The sequence below is a fragment of the Colius striatus genome, chromosome 1 (assembly GCF_028858725.1).
Source record: "Colius striatus isolate bColStr4 chromosome 1, bColStr4.1.hap1, whole genome shotgun sequence".
Lineage (NCBI taxonomy): Eukaryota > Metazoa > Chordata > Aves > Coliiformes > Coliidae > Colius > Colius striatus.
The window spans coordinates 96,898,218-96,906,389 of record NC_084759.1 but is presented as its reverse complement, the minus strand read 5'-3'; the positions used below and the strand labels follow the sequence as shown (position 1 = coordinate 96,906,389).

Here is an 8,172-nt window from a genome sequence, read left to right as displayed (position 1 = left end):
TGGGCCTTTTGCACCTATTTTTCTAAATGACTGCACAACACTTTTGCTCAAGAGGATTCCTATCCAAACATCCTGCAGAAAGTAAGTATGGAGGTACAGTTTCAATTAACGTGTAGTCCTCCAAGAGTTATGTCTCTAGCCTAACCCAGTTATCCACATTCCTGCTACAGAAAAAGGCATAAGACAAGCATCTCCAAAAGCAGTTTTATCCCACCTGTCTTAAATATCTACCAGAGGAAGAGAAAAATTACCCCACTGAAATGTCTGTCCAGTTCTGTTAACTGCACAGGAGCCTAGATAAGTAGCTTAAACTGGGCAGCTAAATTTAAGATGGATAAAGATAGGTGAGATGAATCTTACCTTCAGCATTGGGACACGTTGCAATTTACTTCTGAAGAATTTATTAGCCAAGTTTCTATGGTATGAAACCAGTGTCAGCATAAGAAGAGAGGGCAAAGGCAGAAAAGATTACACACAATATTACAGATAGACTAAACATTCTTTATTTTAGGCTGTGCCCTGTAGTACACAACTAACCTCCAGAGATTGGGTCACTTTCATTTCTCTTGGCCACTGCATATATAGACTAGTCAGAGTTCAGGGAAATTGAGCTATAAACTAATGCTAGCCGAGCCTGGTGCATCTAGTGTGCTAGAAGCAGTAAACAGCACTATCAGAGAGAGAACTATAGCCAGTCTTTGTAGGTAAATAACACCATTTGATATAATGGGACTAAAAATCCCACTGTCATCAACGTTTTGGAAAAAAGAAGTATTGAAAAAAAGGGCATTTTTCTTTGTTTTCTCCTAATTACCTTTGTCATCAGGCTCACTAATTCTGTGAGCATTTATCACCTCAGTTTTTACATTGCTTTATCTTTAAAATATTCATTACTCATCTGCAGGAAGACATACTTCCTTGTTTTTCAGCTTAGCTCCCAGATCTCCTTTTTGCTGGTTTTACTTCCCCTTTTTTGAGGGGGGAAAAAAAAGGTATTAACTTTTTTATTTTTCCTCTCTCCCGTTGTGTCTAGTTTCAATAAGGAAAGTACTTATTCAGTTCTTCAGTTTGACTATGAGTGAGAAGCAAACTGTTACACCATAATTGCATTCCCTTTTGTGTGGGAAGTCAGCATTGTGTCATCCCTAGGGCTGAGAATAAGAGATGAAGATCTCATCCTGGTGAGTGCGGGCCAAGATTTGGTAGCCAATCTTCAAGCCAATGTGAGAGATCCTTTTTTTTCTGAGTTATTTATTTTGATTTTGATTTATTTCTTCCCTCGTCTGTTCCTCTCTCTTCCCCACAAAAATCTGACATGAAAAAAACAGAAAAAAAACACCAACTTTTAGTCTAGTTGTGGGTATTTCAAGTTTTTTTGCTTATGTTTAAACGCTGAGAACATCCTTTATTTCTGCAATTCATTTTTTACCATCTAAACCCTTGTCTGCTTTCATCATACCTAAGTACTAGGGGATTGGGAATTATACAAGAACTACCAGTCATCAAAAACATGAAGAGTAACTGAATATATTAAGATCTGGTAGTACCCAAATCTCAAGCGAAAGGCACTATTTGCATATTACTGTCAAATAGCTGTCCTTAAATTTATCTGCCAACAAATTCCTTATGTTATTTTGTAATGAAGCTCTGTACTAAGCAATATCTTGGTAAAAATAATTAAATGCTTCCTTCTGAATGAGGTGCAAGGAAGTTATTGAATGGTCAGAGAAGGAAAACCTGCATTAGCCTCTGACAAAACTGAAAATCTCTTGAGTTTTGCTCAATATACTCTGCATATGAGTGGAAGAGAGAACCACACTCTCCCTTCGTGATGTGTGACTTTGCTGAATCCTGTGTGAGATTCCAAATATCTCACATGCCCCTGGTATACTACAGCTATATTTAGTAAACTGAGGCCACCAATAATTTCTTGCTCAATTAAAATATGGGAGCTCTATAAACATAGGAGTAACACTTGTGTTCCACATGGAGAAAACTGCCACAGGGCTTATTTCTGTTTACAAAATACTGGATGTGTCTTATTCCTTTGGCACAAACACACACACAAACAGATTCACGAGAGAATCCCAAGGAAATGGGAGTAGCAGAGAGGTAATCCTTCCTCCCCGTAGGAGATTCTTCTCATTCTAAAGGTATCATACCTCCTTCAGAGAAGGTTTAGAAGATCGAGTAAAACGAACAAGCAAAACCCGCAAGTGTATGTATTTTTAAATTAGTAACCGAATATCCAGGCTTGCTCTTAATTCTGCAAATATTTTTGAATCTTCCATTCCATGCCTGCTCCCATCCTCTACAATCCTGTTGTTCTTTATACTCTTTGAATTTAATACCTTCTTTGTTTCAATAGCTCCAGCATGGCATAAGTGCAAAATTTTTGTCCCAGCTGCTAGTGTGGATGATGATATAGGTATATAATCCTGCTCGCTGCAGGACTTTCAGAGAAAGTACTGCTTGACAAATCTCACTTACAGCTAACACAGTAGACTGTTTACTTTATTGATGTTCATTTTATTTGTTTTGTATGATTATCGGTTACAAAAGGCAACAGTTAGTCACCTGTATCAGCCCACAATAAAGACTAAGAATCCAGGCACATGTGAAAGTAAAACAAAAGGTGTGTTGCTTTGGGAGACGGGGACAGTTTATGTACCAGGCCTATAGCAGGTGTAACATAAAAGGCAGACTGGTGGAAATCTAGATAACGCATTAACATCTATCCTGAATGGATAGATGGAGGAAAAGAGAGTTTCTGTTTCTCAGACTTCCCCATCTGCATGTACAACTTTCAGAACAAGTATTATGAGTTCTCAGAGCCTGGAGCAACTGGGAACGCTTGAGTAAGTAATCTGGAACTGCTACTTGAGGTATGGTTGCATATCTGCTTTTAGAGTGCTTCAGGTTGTCATTTTTATTCCGGGTGCAAATTATGATATCTAATTAAAGAAGCGGAGACAAATAAATAGTGACAAAATGCACCTTACAAAACTGAGCCTGAAGGACTTAGAAATGATTGAAGGAAAAGTGAAGCCTGCCTATGAAACACAGCCACTCCCCACTTAAAAAAAATCAAACAAAACAATACTCTCAGCTAGCAAATAAATTAATAAAGCAACAAGGATTTCCTGTCTGTTATCAGTTTTAATCTGGTATAAGGACTTTTGAAGAAAGCTATTGAAAAGGTCCTTTCTACTTTGCTGTGAAAATGAAACTGTTTGGTTCACTGAGCAGGGGTGGAATCTCTTCTAGATCCCCAGACCTCCCACCTGTGTAATTTCTAACTAGTTTACCACTGAATGTAAATAGAAGAACAATACCATTAGGATTGCCATTGTTAAAGGTAGCAACTCTGTGGAAAAAAAAGTATTAATACATGTAGTACTCTAATAAAATGTTCTTAAGAATGACACTCTGTGCTTTTCAGACCTAAGCATTTTCCCTTATGGTTTCATCTGTTTCTGAGTTATGCAAGGTCAGTCATTACACTCAAACAGGAGGGGAACTCCCTCCCCTGTTATGCACACCTATCATTACAAAATATTATCAGGAAGATCTTTGTTCATACATTACCCAAAAAGTCTCCAGAAGGCTGAAATGAAGTTTTGGAAGTCTACTGTAAAAACAGTTTGAGAAAGTTATGAGGCACTTTAAGTAAGACATTGCATATTCTTATCTTGTTTAATTGATGAGGCATAAATGCAATCTTATCATTCAAATGTAAACAAAATTGTTGAAGCTTCTTAAAATGTAATAACAATTCCCATTACTATTTTTTGGCAGCACATCTTTAGCTATCATTAATGTTTTAGTCAGAGTTATGCAGCTTCTGGAAGGAGGTTACTTTCAGTAGTGTCCTTGAATAAACAGGTAGATTGAGCATACCCCTCTCTGATCTCTCCAGAGGTTTTTTTCCCTTTAACACACAAAAGAGGAAAGGGGTTTTTTTTCACCTTTCAATCGGTTTTCCTTTGCATTGCCTTCCAAGATTACACTGGGGAGAACAAGCTGCCCTCTGGCTATTTTTAGCAGAAGGAAATACCTTAGTGCTACTCAAATTTGCTTTGGAAGAGACAAGTATCATAGAATCTCAAGGGCTGGAAGAGACCTCGAAAGATCATCTAGTCCAAATCCCCTGCCAGAGCAGGGCTACCTAGAGTAGGTAAAATAGGAACTCATCCAGATGGGTTTTGAAGTCTCCAGAGAAGGAGACTCCACAACCCATTTGGACAGCCCGTTCCAGTGCTCTGCCACCCTCACAGTGAAGGAATTTTTCCTTGTATTTATATGGAACCTTGTATTTATTTTTTCCAGCTTGTACCCACTGGTATCTGGTCCAAAGCCTACAAGTAGTGAAAATTCTCCGGACCCGGACAGACTAACACATGGCAGTCAGTTTCTAAGACGTCCCCTTAGCTATGCGAGACTGAATTTGTACATGTAGATGGCATCACACATAAATACTTGTTGGGACCTGAGAACAGCATGCACGGTATACAAACACGGCACTAGGCATCCTTGTCCAGCTTTCAGTAGGGATACTAACTCAATGGTAAGTCTATTTTCAGTTCCAGCATTGGTGCGTGTGTTGATAGCTGAAGGTTATCTCCTCACCACAACTGGCTCTGCAGTATTTTTTTGCCTCATTTGACATTGTATCTCCGTAGCACAGAACTCAATAGCTGGTTGACAAATCAGACCCAGAGGAGGATACGGTCTGTCAGGGGGACGCCGACATGAGAGATAAATCGCCCTCACATCAACGCGGTTTGAGATTCCAGAAACATTTTAGACGACACGGCATAAGCCCAGCAAGTCAGGTCACGCCAACAAAAGCTGCCTCGGAATGGTACCTTTAGTTTGACGTTTCCTGGCTCAGAAGTGTCGCCAACCACACGGCGGCACTTCCCAGCACAGGCCTAGCGCCACATTTCCAAGAATTTAAGTGGTTTGCACTACCATCCCATCCCGTCCCGCCGCGAATGACACACCAAGGCACCGGCTGGGGGGCCGAGCCCGGCGCCGCGTTCAGCACTTCCCAACCGGCAACGGCTGCCGCAGCGGAGACATCCATGACTTCCTTCCCGCGGAGCCCCTTGCCTTCAGAGAGGCGACGATCACCTTGCCTAGCGCCCACGGCAGCCGCTTCGGCTGTGGCAGGGAAGCTGCCGGCGCCGCCAGAGGCGGACGGCAGGACCCCGCGGAACCCCGGGAAGCGGCTGCCGGCCGGGTGCCGCCAGCAGCGCGCAGGCGCGCTGTGCCCCAATGTGGGCGGCTGCGCGGCGGCGGGGAGGGCCGCGTCCAATCAGCGGGCGGGGTGTGTGTGCGGGGGGGCCAGGGGCGGCGGGGGGGTAATGTTGTTCAGAGTCACCTGACCGCGCGCGCCGCAGTCGGGCCGCAGCCTGTGCCAGGAGCGGCCGGAGCTCGGGGAAGAGGGAGGAGGAGGAGGAGGAAGAAAGGCGCGAGGCAGCGGCCGCGGCCGCGCTGCCCTTCGGCCGGTGAGCGGGCCCGCGCGGAGGAGCGGCGGCGGGCGCTGAGGTGAGTTCGGCTGAGCTGAGCCAAGCCGAACCGTCCGGTGACCGTTGGGCTAGAGGAGTGGTGGTGGCGTGAGGGCAGCACCATTCGGGCGGGCGGGCGGAGGAGGAGGAGGAGAGGGAGTGGAGGAGGCTGAGGCGTGTGCGTAGGGGCGGTGTTAGTCAGCTGAGCCCCTTCCCGCCTCCCCCGCCCCTCTGCGGCCGGCGCAGTGGCCCGTTCCGTCCTGGCGTGAGGGCTGCGAGGTCAGGTGGGGGGGAGCTGCTGGCGGAGGCGTCTCGTCCGCGACGGGTACCGGGCGGCGGCCGGCTCCCCCTGCGCGGTGCCGTGCTCCCTCAGGTATTTTCCCGCTCCCTCAGGTATTTTCCCTCTCCCTTCTCCTCTCCTTCCCCCGCGGCCTGTGCCCGGCGGCGTCGCGGGGCTGAGCAGGCGGTCGTTACTCAGCGCCGCTCCCCCGGTTTCCGCGGGGTGCCCGTGCGCTCCGGTGACACAGGCGTGACTCCCACGCCGCGGTCTCTTGTCCCTGTGCGAAAGAGGCAGCTCAGCCATACTGGAAGCCCGGCCAGTAATCCCGCTTTGCCTAGGTAAAACGTGCAACTGGTGTGTTTGGAACCCTTTGTAGAAGCTGAGGAAGACTTGTTTTAGACCGTAATCAACGAGGGACGAATCCTATCTGTCTCGTTCTGTACAGCGAGATACTTGGCATGCTTTGGGGCATGCTGGAAACGTACTTATTATAAAAGAATCGTCACTAGCTTTTCAGTCAAATGGTGTTTACGTTCTCTCTGTTCGTATGGCAGTATAACAACGATCGTAAATTCCTGTGCGACTGGTCCCTCTAAGTGTTTGTTGAATTGAAAAAGCAAACATTCTGGCAGTAAAGGTGAAGGGAAAATAGCCACGTACAGTTTTATCATGCAGTAAATTTTGACAGACATTAATTTGATTCACTTCAAGAAGGCACTTTCAGTGTGTGAAAAACATTTGGCTCCAGTAATAGAATAATTGCATTCCAGAAACACTGTAAGTTAATATTATGCAGCACTCTTGAATACTATAGTATTCAGGGTAAGTTCTTTAATCTCCAGTGTTGTACCACGCTGAAGAGAAAACAAAGTAGTACATTCCTGTCAAATATGATTGAGTCCAAATTAAAGCAACTGAGATATTCCAAATCTTATTTTGTGATTTATGAGCGTAAGGGTATCTTAAATGGTATAATTACTCTTGCATGACCTAACATGTGTCAGTCTGCATGTATGTTAGGAAGTAGTGAAGTCCAGAAGTGGCAGGTTCGCAAAGAGAAACAGTTGCTACTGAAAGCAGAAAGTCCATATGGCATGCTTTTTTTTTTCCAAGGACTTACTTTGAGCTAGCTCAATTGAATTCCCCAAGTATTTGGACTTCTTTAAAAGTACTTCTAGAGTACGTTTCCCAATTTAATTTTGTCTAAAAAAGAAACTACTGTTGTTGTCTGAGTCCATCTTGTGAATGAAAGCACAGTAAGTGGGATGTTGGAAAGCTTGCTTTACTAGCACATGTATGATTCTGCACGCATGATTCTGATAAAAATGCTGAAGTGGAGGTTTAACTTCCATCTACTGTATTTTTGAGTGTGTTATACTCAAATATGCAGGATTGTGATGTGCTAATCATTTGGATGAAGTGACACTCTCATTGGACATAGAGTAGATGGGTCTTTGCATGTGAGTTGTATGAGTCCCAGATAACAGTCTTATGGTTTAGGGAAACGTGGCCCAAAGAGTCTCTTTTCATGTAATTTCCATACCCAACCCCTGCATTTCAATTTTCCCAGTTTTATAAGATGAGAAGAGGTGTTTGGATAGGTTCTTCATGGATTTCCTTTTAATTATAGACTTGTCTCTTTCTTTGAACTGTTGGTGTGAGGGGGATGAGTGGTAGGTCAGACAGAGGATTCATTTTTGTATCTGAAGGTTGACATTTCAGTTGTCCCTTAGAATTCAACCACTGAAAGTTTCATGGGGGAGGTTTTAGGGGTAGAAAAACTTTTTGTGGTATTTATAGAACAAGTCCTGTTTATATCCTTAGTTAAACCATAGGTAACTTGTTGATGCAAATGTGGGTAGAAACAAAACCTTAAGTGATCAAAAAATAACTGCTGAAACAACCATTAACTTGTGTGCATTCAGTCCAGTATGACCACTGCAGGGATAGTGTCTGAGAACCCACCTGCAGCTTTCCCTGCCCCCCACCTCCACCCGATTCAGAGATTAGCAGTGTGAGGAGGGGAAAGCAATAAAGGCTCACTTTGCTGTAAGAAATCACAAGCAGTATCACAGAGTAACTCCATCTCCAGTGGTGTGCATTATTTTTTCAGTTAAGGCCCTTTTTAGGGTGGAAGTAAGTTTTGTTCTTCTTAAGTAATACGAAGGGAAGCCTTAGTAACTTATATAAATGCAAGTTGGCAGGTCAGGGTAAGGCTCAACTGACCAGTCAGCTACTGAAGCTTTAAAAAGGAGGGGGAAGTGCAATATGAAGGACAAATTGACTTTAGAAGCATTGGTGAAATACAAATAAATTTAGTTTAATCATTAGACATACATCAGAGAGCAGAAGTATCAGCTAGGCTGCCAGTCACTCAGA

At 43.9% G+C, this 8,172-nt stretch overlaps 1 protein-coding gene across 4 annotated transcripts in view; it reads left to right on the top strand.

Annotated features, from left to right (window-relative positions):
* The first annotated feature begins 5,393 nt into the window (after positions 1–5,393).
* Positions 5,394–8,172, top strand: part of BACH1 (BTB domain and CNC homolog 1) — a 29,647-nt gene continuing 26,868 nt past the window's right edge. For 2 of the 4 annotated variants that reach the window (XM_062002118.1, XM_062002127.1), the window contains exon 1: positions 5,394–5,553. The gene's annotated coding sequence lies outside the window, so the exon portion shown is untranslated. Of the gene's footprint in view, positions 5,554–5,695; positions 5,887–8,172 lie in introns of those variants that run through there. The other 2 variants (XM_062002144.1, XM_062002135.1) reach the window with 1 other exon arrangement.